The sequence below is a fragment of the Panthera tigris genome, chromosome A1 (genome assembly GCF_018350195.1).
Source record: "Panthera tigris isolate Pti1 chromosome A1, P.tigris_Pti1_mat1.1, whole genome shotgun sequence".
Taxonomy (NCBI): Eukaryota; Metazoa; Chordata; class Mammalia; order Carnivora; family Felidae; genus Panthera; species Panthera tigris.
In genome coordinates, this window is record NC_056660.1 from 59,789,199 (window position 1) to 59,807,591 (window position 18,393).

The 18,393-nt window shown below is 38.0% G+C and overlaps 1 pseudogene; it reads right to left on the reverse strand.

Moving 5' to 3' along the window:
• Nucleotides 1-681: 681 nt before the first annotated feature.
• On the reverse strand, nucleotides 682-1,964 carry LOC102963742 (annotated as a pseudogene).
• Between the last annotated feature and the right edge of the window lie 16,429 nt (nucleotides 1,965-18,393).

An 18,393-nucleotide genomic window follows, 5' to 3' on the forward strand; every position in this document is an offset into this window, starting at 1 on the left:
AGGACACTGAGGGAGAAAAGATACATGACCAATGACACACTGCGAAGAAATTCAACAGTTAAACATTGGATAGAAAAAAAAATAAAAACAAAAACAAAAAAACAAAAACAAAAAAAACAAACAAAAAAACATTGGATAGAAAAAAATGGACCATCCATGTGGTTGAGAAGGGAGAATTAAAAGGTTAGAGGAATGCCAGTAGAGGGTGGTATCAGAGAAACCGAAGCAAGATGCTATCATTTTTATTATGGTTGTTATTATGAATGTTATTTTATTTAGAGGTAGTGGTTTAATGTTAACTTAAAGGTAGTACAAAGTGCTTCTGAAATATCAGGCAAGATGAAAGTTGAACTTAGTGATATGAAGAACAGTGATCTAGAAAGGAAGAGCTCTCTCAGTACAGGAGTACACAGGACAGAATGGAGTGAAGAATGAGACCGTGATGAAGAAATTTCTTTTTTCCCCCCATTTAAAAAATTATTTATTTTTTTAACATTTTTATTTAATTTTGAGAGACAGAGAGAGACAGCATGAGCAGAGGAGGGGCAGAGATAAAGGGGGACACAGAATCTGAAGCCGACTCTAGGCTCTGAGCTGTCAGCACAGGGCCTGATGCAGGGCTCAAACTCATGAACCATGAGATCATGACCTGAGCCGAAGTCGGATATTTAACAGACTGAGTCACCCACGTGCCCCTAAAGAAGTATTTAGAACACATAGAACAAGGCAACATGTACTCTCTCCTCTCATCTTCCAGGGGGAGTCTGTTGGTGGTTCCTCCCCTGTTGCATTATTGCTCTCTGAGTCAGTGTCACCATCACTGGCCCCTTCCTCAGTCATACTGTCCACTCTCCTTGTCCTCCCTGCTGCCTACTCTCCTTGTCCTCAGGAGTAGATGTGCCTTCACCTTCTGTTGGCTTTCTGTCCCTTGTTCAAGACATGTCTTCTCTGTCTCCATTGGGAAGCTCTCGTCATCTCTCTTTACCTCAGTCTTCCTGGCAGCTTGCTCTTCCTCAGGAACCATGCTACTCTGGCTGCCTTCAGCTTGTTCTGTGGCCTCTTTCTCCCTTTCCTCCTGCCTTTTGTGAGTGTGTTCCTCTGCCTGTGCAATTTCAGGAGCATTTTTTCCCCATATCCACTACTACTTTGAAACCACACAAGCTTTTAAGTTCATTGTTAAATGAATCTCTGCTTTCCAGGAATTTCCTCTTCTCTTCTTGGTGCCGCTCCTCTATTTGAAGTTCATCTTCTGGTGTTTGCTGATGAGCCATTAAGGACTGGGCCTTTCATTTGAGAACGTGCATTCTAGTTGTCGTGACAACTGATCAAACACCACACTCTCACTAAGGATTTCACAGATGAGACAGTGGTTTCTTTGGAAATGGACAGTGGCTGTATACTTCCCTGAAAAGCCATCATCTTGATTTTCTGGATCTTTGGCAGGCTGAATACTCATGTAAGGTTCTCCTTTCGCCATGCAAGACTGTCTCTGTTGACTTTCTTTCTCTAAAGAAGCTTCTTTACAACCTTGTACATTTATGTAAGCAGTGTATTGGGGGGAAATATGATAGGCCTTCACAGATTCATTGTATTCTATCTTTTTCTGCTTTGTATTGTCTACATATTCTTGTTTTTCTTCATCAGAGATCTCTCCACATGCCACTAATAACCTTGGCCAATCTTCTCTGAACTTTAGATCATGGTTGAAAGCTTTTCCTCGGTCCCAGACCTTTCTGCTGTACCTCACATAGGCCATCAGTGGTTTATCTGGTGGCTTTGACAGTTTGGAGTTGTAATACCAGAGGATGCCATGGCCTGGCATTGGTGCCTGGGTTCCCTCCAGGCCTGCAGTTGTTGTAGGGGAGGTGACTGTATGGATTGCATCCCACAAACCCTGGCCTACTGGGCATGTGTGTTGAAGTAGCTGGGGTAGGTAGTGGGGCATATGATGGCCTTTTTGACATTTTGGGAGATTAAGTTCTCAGTTCCTTAAGAATGAATCTGAGACACCATGGACAGAAAAAGTGCCCACAGCTCCAGCCTCATTTCCCTTGTGATCATGAAGAAGTTTCTTAAGTTGAGCCCTAAATATGAGAATTCAGGGTGGTAGTTGGGTAGTACATTGACCTTGAAAAGGGATATATATATATATATATATATATATATATATATATACACACACACACACACACACACACACATATATATATACACACATATATATATATACACACACATATATATATACACACATATACATACATATATATATATGTGTGTATATATATATATGTGTGTGTATATATATATATATACATATATATATATATATATATCATTTAAGGCTAGATAGATTTCAGCCTGTATCAGTGGCAATGGAAAAGATAAAGAGGTAGAATGTAATATGTAGAAAAGTGATTAATCAGGCCAAGAAGAGGCAGGAGCAGTTAAATGCAGAACTTCTTTGTTCCTGAGAAGTAGCAAAAGAGAGACAGGTACACATCCTAAAAATGAATGTTTAAAACACTCTAAAATCCTTTCTAAATGTTCACTCTTATTAAGTCACTCAATCCATAGCCATAGGAAGCAGAAGTACTGAAATTACCATTTTGCAGATGAGAGATGAAGTAAATTGTCAAAGGTCCATTTTGTAGGTGATGGAACCAGGAGTCAATGGAACCTGGAAAGACTGACTCCAGCATCAAGTGGTTAGCCACTACCCTCTACTCTCTATCTGATCTTATACTTTTTCACCTAACCTGTGAGAGCTCTCAGGCAAGCCAATCTCATGACCTCCACTGTTTTTCAATAAGACAAATTCAATGTTTATAATAAGGTACATATGATTATTCTAATATTTTGGATGAACAGAGGCTTAGAGGAGATGAGAAATGACTTCCATTTTATTTATAGTAAATGGTAGAGACTAAATTTGACCCCAAATCTGTCTAAACTTAAAGCCATTGACCTTTTCCCTTGCCAAGATGAAGGATTTTCAAGTTCTCATGCTTAAGCTGCTCTCCTGCTGATCACAGTTACTTCCAGAATTGATCTCTCAACCCTGCTTTAAAAGAAAGCTTTTTTTCCCCTTTTCCTCTCTAGAGCCTACTACTGTAATTCAAACATGGTGCCCTCATCAGTGCTCCACAATACCCCATACCTACTTCTATGACAATACACATCTTTGCATTATAAACATCTGGTTAGTTATGAAACAGGACAACCACTAACACTTTTTTTTATCTTTAGTTATTTATTTTGAGAGAGGGAGCACATGTGTGTGAGCAGGGTAGGGGCAGAGAGAGAAGGAGAGAGAGAATCTCAAGCAGGCTCTATGCCGTGAGTATAGAGCTCTAGGAGGGGCTCAAACCTGTGACCATGAGATCATGACCTGAGCTGAAACCAAGAAACAGGTGTAGCGGCAGCAGAGTGGTTAGTCAGTTAAACATCAGACTCTTGATTTCTGCGCAGATCATGATCTCACAGTTTGTGGGATTCTCTCTCTCTCTCTCTCTCTCTCTCTCTCTCTCTCTGTCTCTGTCTCTCTGTCTCTGGATAAAAACAAATAAATAAACTTAAAAACCAAAAAAGAGTCTGATGCTCAACAGACTAAGCCATCCATGGTGCCCCCCCTCCTTTTTACAAGTGAGAAGGGCTTCCAGTTGCTAAGAAGTATTCTTGCTGAAAGTAACCTGGAACAGATCTTGTAGATTATCATACTTACTCATTTCAGTGTCTCAGCTTTATGAAAGCATTGGATAGATCATCTATGAAGCCCTAGGGCTTTGACAAAATCAAGGAGGGTTGCCTTGAATTGCTGGATTCTGAGATCCAATGTTACAATAACACCTTCTGTGGAGAAAGGGTGCCACGTCTGATATATTTGGTGAGGGGAGACCCCAAGTACACCAAAGGAGGTTAACAGGGTGAGTGGAGTACTCTGAGCTGGTGGGAAAGTCTTGCCAATTCTTGTGGGGAATCTTAGCCTATGTTTACGGCTAAACACTACTGAGACTCACTATTCATAATATTCCATTTGCCATATAATTTCCCAGCTGAAGATTAGGGAAAGCAATGACAACTATCCAAATTAGTCCTTACTGGTGGACACCTTTGTGGTTCTGGACAGTTGCTGACCAGCCACGCACCACAGCAGCAGTGGACAGGCTTCATCTTCCTTACTCTGCAGGACCAGGTCTAGAAAACCTGTGTGCTTTGGAAGTAAGAAACAGTGACAAACCTCTGATTCTCTTACCCTGGGATTGAAAGTCGCATTCCCTATCTACCAAGTGACTCAAGTTTCTTCAACTAGTCTGTGGCAGGACATCTTAAGAGATAAATATTAGATTCAATTATTTATGGAGAAGCATGAGGTGCTAATTGGGAAAATAAGGATCACTGCCTGTTTGTTACCTAATAGTTAAACAGAGAAAAAGGATTTTCTTTTGCTAACTCCTATTCCAGTTTGAGAAGACCCTGCTGATTTATTTTTGCCACTCCTATATTGCAAATGTCTGCTCAAAATGGAATTTAATTGTATATTTTATAAGAAAAAATAGGAAGGGGCACCTGGGTGGGCACCTGACTTCATGATCTTGAGCTCCAGTTATGATCTTAGGTTCATGAGTTTGAGCCCCACATCAGGCTTTGTGCTGACAGTGCTGAGCCTGCTTGATTGTCTCTCTCCTCTCTCTGCCCCATTCTCTCTCTCTCTTCTCAAAATAAATAAGTGAACTTAAAAAAAACATGAAAAGCATAATATAGGTATTTTTACCTTTGATGGTAGGCTCACATGGACATAGCTCTAAACAATTACAAGAACTATTTTATTACACTCATACACTATGCTAGGTATGTTACAGATATTCTCTTATTTAATACTTACACAACTCTGTATGACGGGTACTGCTTTTGTTAAAACCTGAGACTTAGGCATTAAACTATATGGCCAGTATCATATAATTAGAAATTGATAAAATCAGTATTGAATCAGACTTAAAAGACAAGTAGTTTGGTTACAGAAACCGTACTCTTAATCCTAAACATAATTTTGTGCCTTGTCTAAAGGACTAGGCTGAAACTATTTTAAACGGATTCTGAGTAAAGTAAAATCTCCTTCACTATCAATCTTTTAAGCCCAAAAACCTTTTATTTGCTTGAGAACTGTGATTTTTGAAAATATATTTATTAACTTCAATAGGCTATCTTTGATTTGCATCAATAATTTTGGAAGAGATGCTATGGCTATAAATTGTGCAATTTCAAAATTAACCTTAGCAGATAGTGAGTAAAAACCATTTATTGAGTTTTTCTTGAAGGAGTGCAACGTTATGTAACTTTTGCCATGGCCTCTCTTTCCTAAGTTATTCACACAAAAGTGGAGGAATTACATAATTAAAAATTAGATGTAGCATAGAAAAGGACACTGAATTGAACCAAAATAATACAATGTTCTTTTCATAAGGTCTACAGTTATTTTACACCCACCAGCCTCCCTACCCCCATTTAACCTTCTCGTCTCTCCCTCTCATACATAAAGCATATGGTTCCATACAGTGGATGTATCCTTGCAGACGTTATGATGCTTTCCTGCATTTTCAGAAAGAAATGTGTCATACTGTGTCACGTGAAGATTACTGATAACTGAAAATTAGAATGCAGACTTATATAAGGGAAAAATTAATTGGACATGAGTCAATAGTCCCTTAGAAATTCTGTGGCTTTGGGAGGAGCCAAGGTGATGGAACAGCATGGAAGTTTTTTGTGTGTGTCTCGCATCCATGAAATACAGCCAGACCAACACTAAACCATTCTGCACACCTAGAAAACTGATCTGAGGATTAACACAAAAATCTGCACAACCTGAACCACGGAATTAAGCAGGAATATGGCACAGAGAGGTGAACTTGGGGAGCGAGAAGCCGCAGCACGCAGGGAGGTGCTTTTGAGGGCAGAGAGAGGACAGAGATGGGGGTGGTGGTGAAAGAATATGGGAAAAGCACCCCTCCACAAAAGCAGCTGGAGAGAAAGTGGAAAATTGGAAACAGCCACAGGGACTAAACTAAAGAGGGAGAAAGAAGAAAAGAGAGGGTTTAAATTCCATTAAGACTGTAAACAAGGGGGGGGGCACCTGGGTGGCTCAGTCAGTTAAGCATCTGACTTCGGCTTAGGTCATGATCTCATGGTTCGTGAGTTTGAGCCCCATGTTGGGCTCTGTGCTGACAGTTCAGAGCCTGGAACCTGCTTCAGAGTCTGTGTCTCCCTCTCTCTCTGCACGTCCCCTGCCACCCCCCCGCTCAAACTCTGTTTCTCTCTCACAAATAAACATTAAAAAAAAGACTGTAAAGAAGGGGAGCACAAAGTCTACAACTCCACAGCTCGGTATCTGTCAGTGCTCTGGTGGGAAGGGCGAATCTCCAGGAGCAGAGTGGGGTCCGGGAGGTTCTCAGGCTGTACGGGGAAAAGCGGTTCCACTGCAGGAAGGACATTTGGTAGAGACTGTTGAAGCCACCTGATCCCAGCAGACCCCAAAGAATGGCCACATTCACTGGTGCTGGGACAAGGTCGTTAGGGCAAAGCCTGGTGCCAGATGTGTGTTGTGATTTTCCATAATCCCTGAAACACTGCTGCTACACTATCTCATGAACATTTTCTGGGGTGGGCTAGCACCTGGCCACAGTCTTGAGGCACTGGCAACAACAGGGTCCCCCAAGCGTTCCTGGGTGCAGCTGGCATTCGGCCATTGCTCAGTGAGACTCTCCCACAGAGGGGTGGAATGGGTCAAAGCCACAGTCCTTCAGAAGTAAGGGGCCGGCAAAAAGAGCCACATCTGAGACAAAACTCGGAAGAGAGGAAATCCCTGGGGCTTGGTCACAGACAGTGAAAAAGCAGGGAGTGGATAAAAGCTGAAGATGCAGGACGGGTGCACGATTGCTGATTGGGGAAAACAGAGTTCCTATACAAGACACAGGGTAGCTGGGTGACACCATTGTCACCGCTCCCGTGCATGTGCATATACACCTACAAGCACCACAACACTCCATCCCAGGAGGGTGGCAGCGCCATCTAGTGGAGAATGGAGCATTACACTGAGCCCTGCCCAACTTGGCCAACCACATTCTTCAAGAACAACAGTCTCACCACCTACTTAGTTTATGGACTATAAAGCACTTCATAGTCTGACTTCTAGGGGATAATAAAGTAATTTTAGTCATTTTTCAATCTGTTAGCAGGTCCATATGTTCAATTTTCTTCTTTTTTTTGTTTTGGTTTGGTTTTTACTCTTTTTCACTTCTTTTCTTTTTCTTTAATATACAAAGAGAAAAATCATTTTTATTTTCAATTTTTATTAAAAGTATTTTTCTTTAATTTTTTTAGTATACTTTTTTATTTTTGTGTAAATGTTTTTCAAATTCTTTTTTACTTCCATCAGTTTTTTAGTCTACTACAGTGTATTCCCTTTTTCAAATTTTCAAAGGATTTCCTTTTTTAAAATTTTTTATTTTTTCTCTTTTTTCTCTCTGTTCTTTTTCTTGAAAACAGAAAGAGAAAAACTTAATTTTTACTTTCAATTTCTATTAAAATATTTTTCTTTAATTTTTTTCTACTACATTGTTTACATTCGTGTAAATTTTTACAAATTCTATATTACTCCCATCACCTCATTTTAGTCTACTTCAGTGTATTCATTTTTTCAAAATCTCAAATGATATCCTTTCCCCCCCCCTTTTTTTCTCTAATCTGTCAAACCACTTTCAACACCTACACAAAAACACACCTAGGATTTATCATTATTTATTTGATTTTGTGTGTGTGTTTTAACTTTTTAATTTTAATATTTTTTAACTTTAATTTTAATTTTAATTTTTCTACCACGTTAATTGCTTTTCTCCCTTCAAAATGACAAAACGAAGGAATTCACCACAAAAGAAAGAGCACGAAGAAATGACAGCACGAAGAAATGAGCACGTCAAAAAAAAGAGCACGAAGAAATGACTTAACCAACACAGTTACAACAAAGATGTCTGAACCAGAATTTAGAATCTTGATAATAAAAATATGAGCTGGAGTAGAAAATAGGTTAGAATCCCTTTCTGCAGAGATAAAAGAAGTAACAAATAGCCAGAATGAAATTAAAAATCCTATAACTGGGCTGCATTCATGGATGGATGCTGCAGTGGGAAGGAAGGATGAGGCAGAACAGACAATCAGCGATATAGAGGACAAACTTATAGAGAATAATGAAGCAGAAAAAAAGAGGGAGATGCAGGCAAGAGCACGATTTAAGAGTTAGAGAAATCAGTGACTCATTACAAAGGAACAACATCAGAATCATAGGGGTCCCAGAAGAGGAAGAGAGAGAAATAGGTCTAGAAGGGTTATGTGAGCAAATCATAGCAGAAAACTTTCCTAACTTGGGGAAAGACACACACATCAAAATCCAGGAAGCACAGAGGACCCCCATTAGATTCAACAAAAACCAACCATCAACAAGGCATATCACAGTCAAATTCACAAAATTCTCAGACGAGGAAAGAATCATGAAAGCAGCAAGGGAAAAAAAAGTCCCTAACCTACAAGGGAAGACAGATCAGGCTCGCAATAGACCTATCCACAGAAAGGTGGCACACCAGAAAGGAGTGGCGGGATATATTCAATGTGCTGAATCAGAAAAACATGCAGCCAAGAATTCTTTATCTAGCAAGGCTGTCATTCAAAAGAGAAGTAGAGATTAAAGGTTTCCCAGACAAACAAAAATTAAAGGAGTGCATGACCACTAAATCAGCCGTGCAAAAAATTTTAAGGGGGACCCTCTGAGGGGAGAAAAGATGAAAAAAAAAAAATATATATATAGCAAAAGTAACACAGACTAGAAAAGACCAGAGAACACCACCAGAAACTCCAACACTACAAGCATCATAATGCAATGGATTTATATCTTTCAGTACTCATTCTAAACGTCAGTGGACTCAATGCTCCAATCAAAAGACATAGGGTAACACAATGGATAAGAAAACAAGATCCACCTATATGCTGTTTATAAGAGACCCACTTTAGACCGAAAGACACCTTCAGATTGAAAATAAGGGGATGGAGAACCATCTATCACGCTAATGGTCAACAAAAGACAGCCAGAGTAGTACTACTTATATAAGACAATCTAGACCTTAAAACAAAGACTGTATCAAGAGATGCAGAAGGGCATTATATCATAATCAAGGGGTCTATCCACCAAGAAGACCTAACAATTGTAAACATTTATGCGCCAAATGTGAGAGCACCCAAACATATAAATCAACTAATCACAAACAAACAACAAAAAAACCCATCGACAGTAATACCATAATAGTAGGAGACTTCAACACCCCACTCACAGCAATGGACAGATCATCTAATCAAAAATTCAACAAGGAAACAATGACTTTGAATGACACACCGGACCAGATGGACTTCACAGATATATTCAGCACATTTCATCCTAAAGCCGCAGAATATACATTCTTCTCCAGTGCACATGGAACGTTCTCCAGAATAGACCATATACTGGGACACAAATCAGCCCTAACTAAGTACAAAAAGATCAAGATCACACCGTGCATATTTTCAGACCACAACACTATGAAACTCAAAATCAACCACAAGGAAAAATTTGGAAAGGTAACAAATACTTGGAGACTGAAGAACATCCTACTAAAGAACGAATGGGTTAACCAAGAAGTTAAAGAGGAAATTAAAAAGTATATGGAAGCCAATGAAAATGATAACACCACAACCCAAAACCTCTGGGACCCAGCAAAGGTGGTTATAAGAGGAAAGTATATAGCAATCCAGGCCTTCCTAAAGAGGGAAGAAAGGTCTCCGATACACAACCTAACCTAATGCCTTAAGGAGGTGGAAAAAGAACAGCAAATACAACCCAAAACCAGCAGAAGACAGGAAAAAATAAAGATTAGAGCAGAAATTAACGCTATCAAACCCAGAAAACAGTAGAACAGATCAATGAAACCAGAAGCTGGTTCTTTGAAAGAATTAACAAAATTGACAAACGACCAACCAGTTTGATCAAGAAGGAAAAGGAAAGGACCTAAATACATCAAATCAGGAATGAAAGAGGAGAGATCACAACCAACACAGCAGAAATAAAAACAATAATAAGAAAATATTTGAGCAATTATATGCCAATAAAATGGGCAATCTGGAAGACATGGACAAATTCCTAGAAACATAAACACTACCAAAACTGAAACAGGAAGAAGTAGAAAATTTGAACAGACCCATAACCAATAAGGAAATTGGATTACTAATCAAAAATCTGCCAAAAAAAAAAAAAAAAAAAAAAAAGGGTCCAGGGCCAGATGGCTTTCCAGGGGAATTCTACCAATCATTTAAGGAAGAGTTAACACCTATTCTCTTGAAGGTGTTCCAAAAAATAGAAATGGAAGGAAAACTCCCAAACTCTTTCTATGGAAGCCAGCATTACCTTGATTCCAAAACCAGACAAAGACCCCACTAAAAAGGAGAGCTATCGACCGATTTCCCTGATGAACATGGATGCAAAAAACCTCAACAAGATAGTAGCCAACCGGACCCAACAATACAGTTAAAAAATTATTCACCACGACCAAGTGGAATTTATCCCTGGGATGCAGGGCTGGTTCAATATCTGCAAAACAATTAACGTGATTCATCACACCAAGAAAAGAAAACACAAGAAACATATGATCCTCTCAATAGATGCAGACAAAGCATTTGACAAAATACAGCATCGTTTCTTGATAAAAATGCTCAAGAAAGTAGGAATAGAAGGATCGTTCCTCGAGATCATAAAAGCCATATATGAATGGCCCAACTCTAAGATCATCCTCAATGGGGAAAAACTGACAGCTTTCCCCCTAAGGTCAGGAACAAGACAGGGATGTCCACTCTCACCACTGTTATTCAACGTATTATTGGAAGTCTTAGCCTCTGCAATCAGACAACGCAAAGAAATAAAAGGTATCCAAATTGGGCAGAAGGAGGTGAAACTTTCACTCTTCAAAGATGACATGATACTCTATATGGAAAACCCAAAAGATTCCACGAAAAAACTGCTAGAATTGATTCATGAATTCAGCAAAGTTGCAGGACATAAAATCAACGCACAGAAATCGGTTGCATTCTTATACACCAACAATGAAGTGACAGAAAGAGAAATCAAGGAATCGACCCCATTTACAGTTGCACCAAAAACCATAAAATACCTAGGAATAAGTCTCACCAAAGAGGTGAAAAATCTATATGCTGAAAATTATAGAAAGCTTAGGAAACAAATTGAAGAAGACACAAAAACATGGAAAAAGATTCCATGCTCCTGGATAGGAAGAACAAATATTGTTCAAATGTCGAAACTACCCAAAGCAATCTACATATTCAATGCAATCCCTATCAGAGTAACACCAGCATTCGTCACAGAGCTAGAACAAAAATCCTAAAATTTGTATGGAACCAGAAAAGACCCCGAATAGCCAAAGCAATCTTGAGAAAGAAAACCAAAGCAGGAGGCATCACAATCCCAGTCTTCAAGCTATACTACAAAGCTGTAATCATCAAGACAGTACGGTACTGGCACAACAACAGACACTCAGATCAATGGAACAGAATAGAGAGCCCAGAAAAGGACCCACAAACGTTTGGCCAACTCATCTTTGACAAAGCAGGAAAGAATATCCAATAAAATAAAAATGGTCTCTTCAGCAAGTGGTGCTGGGAAAACTGGACAGCGACATGCAGAAGAATGAACCTGGACCACTTTCTTACACCATACACAAAAATCAGCTCAAAATGGATGAAAGGCCTCAATGTAAGAGAGGAAGCCATCAAAATCTGAGGAGAAAGCAGACAACAACTTCTTTGGTTTGGCCACAGCAACATCTTACTCAGGACGTCTCTGGAGGCAAGGGAAACAAAAGAAAAAATCAACTACTGGGACCTCTTGAAAATTAAAAGCTTCTGCACAGAGAAGGAAACAATCAGCAAAACTAAAAGGCAAGCAACAGAATGGGAGAAGATATTTGCAAATGACATACCAGATAAAGGGTTAGTATCCAAAATCGATAAAGAACTTATCAAACTCAACACCCAAAAAACAAAGAATCCAGTGAAGAAATGGGCAAAAGACATGAATAGACACTTCTCCAAGGAAGACATCCAGATGGCCAAGTGACACATGAAAACATGCTCAACATCACTCATCATCAGGGAAATCCAAACAAAACCACAATGAGATACCACCTGACACCTGTCAGAATGGCTAACATTAACAACTCAGGCAACAACAGATGTTGGCGAGGATGCAGAGAAAGAGGATCTCTTTTGCATTGTTGGTGGCAATGCGAGCTGGTGCGGCCACTCTGGAAAACAGTATGGAGGTTCCTCAAAAAACTAAAAATAGAATTCCCCTACCACCCAGCAATTGCAGTACTAGGCATTTATCCAAGGGATACAGGTGTGCTGTTTCAAAGGGACACGTGCACCCCCATGTTTATAGCACGAGCAACAGTAGCCAAAGTATGGAAAGAGCCCAAATGTCCATCGATGGATGAATGGATAGGGAAGATGTGGTATATATACAATGGAGTATTACTCGGCAATCAAAAAGAATGAAATCTTGCCATTTGCAACTACGTGGATGAAATTGGAGGGTATTATGCTAAGTGAAATTAGTCAGAGAAAGACAAAAATTATAGGACCCACTCATATGAGAACTGAGACAAAACCTATGAATAAAGGAAGGAAAACAAAAATAATATAAAAACAGGGAGGGGAACTAAACAGAAGAGAATCATAAATATGGAGAACAAGCTGAAGGTTACTCAAGGGGTTGTAGGAGGAGGGATGGGCTAAATAGGTAAGGGGCACTAAGGAATCTACTTCTGAAATCATTGTTTCACTATATACGAACTAATTTGGATGTGAATTTTAAAAAAATTAAAAGTAAAATTTAAAAATGTAAACATAATCTTTCATGATACAAAAAAAAAGAGAAATATTGCTTTTCCTTTTCTTCTCTATCCAATCCTTCAGGACTTCCCATTTCTCCTTTATTAAGCACTGAATGCTGAGTATGCTGGCCACACTGCCATTGGTACTGCTCTCTTGAGGGACTCAGGTTTAGTAGAGAATAAACATATAAGCAAATACATTGCAAAAGAGGGTAAATTGTTCTACATAAAAAAAAATATTGCACAGTGGGTTTTCGATTGTACCTCCTAGCCCTTCATAAGGAGGTGATATTCTCAATCAGCATTTTTTGGCAAGTGAGGACCAATGTAAAGAAATAAAAGGATGTGTTTTTAATTGAAAGATGCCATTTAAATAGTTGTATTGTTGATTCTGAAAACTAAGAAATAAATTTCACCGCCTTCCAAATTGGAAGCAGATGATTTGGTCAGGCAAATCTAAAGGAGAAGTTTAAAAAAATCTTACTTTATAAAAATACATATACCATGTTTTCCATTTCAATGATTATTCTAATGGAGAAATCTTGATGTTTAATAAATTAAATTCCATTACCAACCTTTACATAGCACTGCACATTTATGATGACATTCTTTCTGAAACATTTTAAAGAGAACTAATTAAATAATTTTATATTTTCACTGAAGTTTAGTTATTTCAAAGCAATTGACTTCACAATGTTTATAGCAAATTAGTGAAGACTAATTCTAACTAGGACCAGTCTCCTAATGATCAATTCTGTGTGCTTCCCATGAAACTAGGGCGATACTGGAGTTTTTTATTTCAAATTCTTTTAGACATAATGCCATATGTATTAGTTTGCCTTCACAAAGTACCACAAACTGGGTCGCTTAACCAACATAAATTTATTGTCTCACAGTTCAATGATGTTACCAGGGTTGGTTTCTTCTGATGGCTGAAAGGGAAGGATATGTTCCAGACCTTTCTTCTTCGCTTTTAGATGGCTGCCTACATGCACACAAGGTGTTCTCTTGTACATGTGCCTGTGCACAAATTTGCCCCTCTGATTTGGGCCCACCCTATATACCTGACCTTAATGATTTACATCCCCAACATCCCATTTCCAAACAAGGTCATTTTCTGAGGTCTTGAGAGTTAAAACTTCAACACTTAATTTGAAGGGGGGGGGGGGGCTCTGTTTAACCCATAACAGTATCAAGTTTTGTAATTCAGTCCTGTATTTTAATAAATGTTGGAATAAATTAAAAATAATGTCATGATCTTTGGATCTTCGGCTTCTCAACATATGAACAACAAATGAGTATTTTTACAAACAGAACGTGCTTTTGACCATCTGTAAAAGATCATAGTGTTATGCAGTAGCTAGGCAGGAGCAAGGAGGAATAACGCAGATATGGCCACCCCCTTGGAGCCACCACTGAGGATTAACAGCCACAAGTTCAGAGACACCTCTAAGGGCTAATAACAGGAAAATCCTAGTTACAGAGGTGGTTCAAGAGCCACAAGGGGACTTCTAAGAGCTGAGCATGAACACAAAGTTGCAACTGGCCCTTAAGTACCTTTAAGGTCACAACAAAAGCCCATTAGACACTCATAAATACACAATATATAAAGACAACTATGACAGAAGGTGTCATAGGTAGGCGCATGCACAGAAGCCAAAATATTATATAACCACCAGTTGTCAGTCAAAAATGCCAATCAAAGCCAAATTTAAGCATGCCCAAAATGGGCTTACAAGGATTCAGCTGGAGCCTCTGAGTGACATTGCCACTCTTTCTCCAGCAGTGGCCCACTTTCACGCTTGAAATGCACTATACTTATCTATTCAATAAACTCTATCTTCCCATTCTGGTCTTGGGTCCCTAATTTTTTGGTGCATCTGTGACAAGAACTGAGTGACCCCCATAACAATAAGACTTCCCCCACAACACTCTCCCTTGTACCCGTGTGTGCAGCCAGTAGTTTAGACCTGATGATTTAATATGCAGTATAATACAAAAGGGTCTTGTTATGCTTTGTGTCTGTGTTGGGTGAAGGGAGAGAGAGGTAGTCGGGGTTATCATGGATTTGCTGAGTGAACACATTACTTTTCATTTAGTTTTGGCTCTGGCAGATTATTTCCAAGACTATTTCCAGATCATTACCCTCAAAGTATTCTATATGGGATACTTTGTCTATTCTCACCCCATCTAACCCCCAAACTCAGAATTTGCAGACTATACAATGTGAAGTACAAAACAAACAACAGTTTTAGGTATAAATTAAACCTCTGTCCACGCAGTTCTAGTTATTTTTGGAGTTTCTACTATATTGACTTTACCATCCAAGTTGTAGAAACCTTTATCTTTGGCAACATATCTTTCAGGGTAGAGGATGAAGCTCTAAAAAGGCCAAGTGGAGGATAGCAGAGGCTGCAAGCGCCCTGGAGTGTGCACCAGGGCTGAAGCCCTTTCTCCTCTCTGTCTGACTTGCTGAGAAAGACAGCTTTGTTCAGTCTGAGGGATGTAGTCAGTTTCCTGACTTCCTCCCAGTTTATGACTCTTCTTAACATTTTGTTTATCATTGTATTCAATATTATTTTTAGATATTTTTCTTCTATTTTTCAATTTAATGTCTCCATGATCACCTTTTTCTATAAATTTGTTCATATATGTAATGTTTTAAAAATAGTTTTTAGGGGCGCCTGGGTGGCTCAGTCAGTTAAGCGGCTGACTTCAGCTCAGGTCGTGATCTCGAGGTCCGTGAGTTCGACCCCCGCGTCGGGCTCTGTGCTGACAGCTCAGAGCCTGAAGCCTGTTTCAGATTCTGTGTCTCCCTCTCTCTGACTCTCCCCCGTTCATGCTCTGTCTCTCTCTGTCTCAAAAATAAATAAATGTTAAAAAAAATAGTTTTTATTACAACTTAATTAATCTAAAATTAAGACAAACTACAAAATAAAAACATTTTCCCAGGCTCTTCCGTGTGGCATGTAGTCATCATGCTGACCTTAATTCAAGGTATTTAAAATTAAGCATAAGCTTTATGACTGGACATTACATTATCTCAGGGCTGAAATGTGTCCATAACATGACATGGATTGATTTGAACTCATGATCTCATGTTCTAGAGCCCAGAGTTCTAGAGTCAGTGATGAGCTTGAAACCTTACACATTCACTAAGTTTTTACTAGGGGCAAATTGCTTAAATTCTCCAGATTTAGTTCTCTTCCCTGCAATATGAAGATAATAATGATTACCTCATAAGTTTGTGCAGGAGCTGAGAGATGACAAATGTAAAGTGGCTTAAATATTGTTTTCTGTAAGCGATTAATAAGATCGTCACCATTATTGTGTACACAGAAGTGTCAAAAGTTTTTCTCTCCATCTTCTCAATACAAGCCATTTAAGAAGATTTTCTTTAGGGACACTCACTTTTACACCATCTCCAGACATATAAATTATCTTGTTAAATTTCATTTTTATTTCAAAGGCCTGATCTTAGCTTACTTTCTTAAAAACCTAATGACTAAATATTTTTCTCTCTGAGCCTCAGGTTACACATCTATAAAATGGGGATAAAAATCACGTCTAACAGGACTACTGGGACTGGTTTTCAAAGTAAATTATAAATCATGAATATAAATGGCCAGTTTTGTACCAATATTATCAAAACAACATGTTATCAAAAACAAATTGAGGAACGGATGCAGCCAGACTTACCCAGAAATATTGAGAAAAATGTATTTACCTACTTAGCTAGCAAGCATAAATTAATAGGTCAGTGGAAGCTATCCACCAATCACTGAGATTTCATCAGGTATTATTCTAGTAGATTTGATGTAGGTTTGCATTGCAATTCAAGTCATGTGTGATTATCTGTGTAATTGTGATCATTTCAAAGTTAATTCTTTTAAAATGAACTTTAATCTCTCATATTACTTTTTTCAATGTATAAATGGTTACCAAACAAAGGGACACACATCTGAGCCTTGCCCAACTTTACATATCAGGCTTAGAATCTTGAGTCACTGTATACATCAGTCTAGTCTATAGATAGATAGATAGGCAGATAGATGGATAGGTAGATAGATAGATATGAGGTTTACTATCCTTTAAAAATAGATGCTGTTGTGTTTTTAATATGCAAGAGTACATCAAGTTATTTTTATTGTAGACTGAGACTTTGGAGAACGTACCTTCTTAAAAACTAGAAAGTCAAATTTACTTAATGAGTAGAATTGCTATTAAATACATGTTTCTTCTTCATATGTAATTTAAATTAGTTTTCAAAATCTATTAACAGTTCTACAGTAGCATTTCTTAGTTATATACATACTCCGTGATCCTTGAAGATAAGCTGTGATTGATGCAAGAATTAAATGCAAAAATCTCTGGGAAACATTTGTGAAAAATGATTATGTATTTACAATTACTTTATTAACCTGTGATATGTTTTTTATTGAGCAAGAATAGTTTTCCAGGTTTCAAAAAGAAGGATTAGAAACTGGTATCAAATATAGTTTATTATATATATATATATAGATAGATATAGATATAGATAGATATAGATATAGACATAGATATAGATTTTATCTATCTATCTATCTATCTATCTATCTATCTATGCAGTAGGACAACTGTGAGAATCAATGAGATTTCAGAACAAAAGGATGGAGAACCAGCTCATAGTAAGAGTACTAAAGTAAGAGCTTTGTTATTAACAAAAGAAAAGAGATGTAGTTTAGATGGCTTATAAAATTAGGTCAGTTCATTTGTTAATTGCTTTTTCTTTTAAAAGGTGTTTTGGGAGAGTTTAATATAAAAGTTATTTTAAGAATAAAATGCCTTTTTTCTCCCATTCTCATATTTGATCATTAAAATTTTTAGTATCAAGGGAAACACCATACTGCACTTTGAATCAGTTAAATTGTATGAATAAATTATCTGTAACAAAGAGCTCCCATGTTTCTAGACATAATATCTGTCAAGTTAATGAATTCCAAAATAAAAGATGGTTTGGAATATATATTATAGGATACTTATTTTCTCTTGTTTTTCAATGGTCTGCATTGGTTATTCAGATAAGTAGGCCCAGCATGTAATGAATTGTTTTGGAATTTGCCTTAGCATGTTTAATTGACATGCTGAAGAACAGTATTAATCTTCTGCTACAATTATTAAAAATAAGCATGAATGATAAATGTGAAAACGCAAATGTAGATGTTTATATTGGTACCTTCTCAAAGATACCCTGTATAAAAACATTTAGTATTTACGATATAACATCTATCATGAAAACCCATATTGTGGTGATATCATTATAATGAAGAAATTAAAAGATGGAAAATAACTAAATCCATGTATAATATCTATCTCTAAGTTTACTAAATTGTAATTCATAGTATGTGTTTAGTAATATATCTGCTTTCAGTAG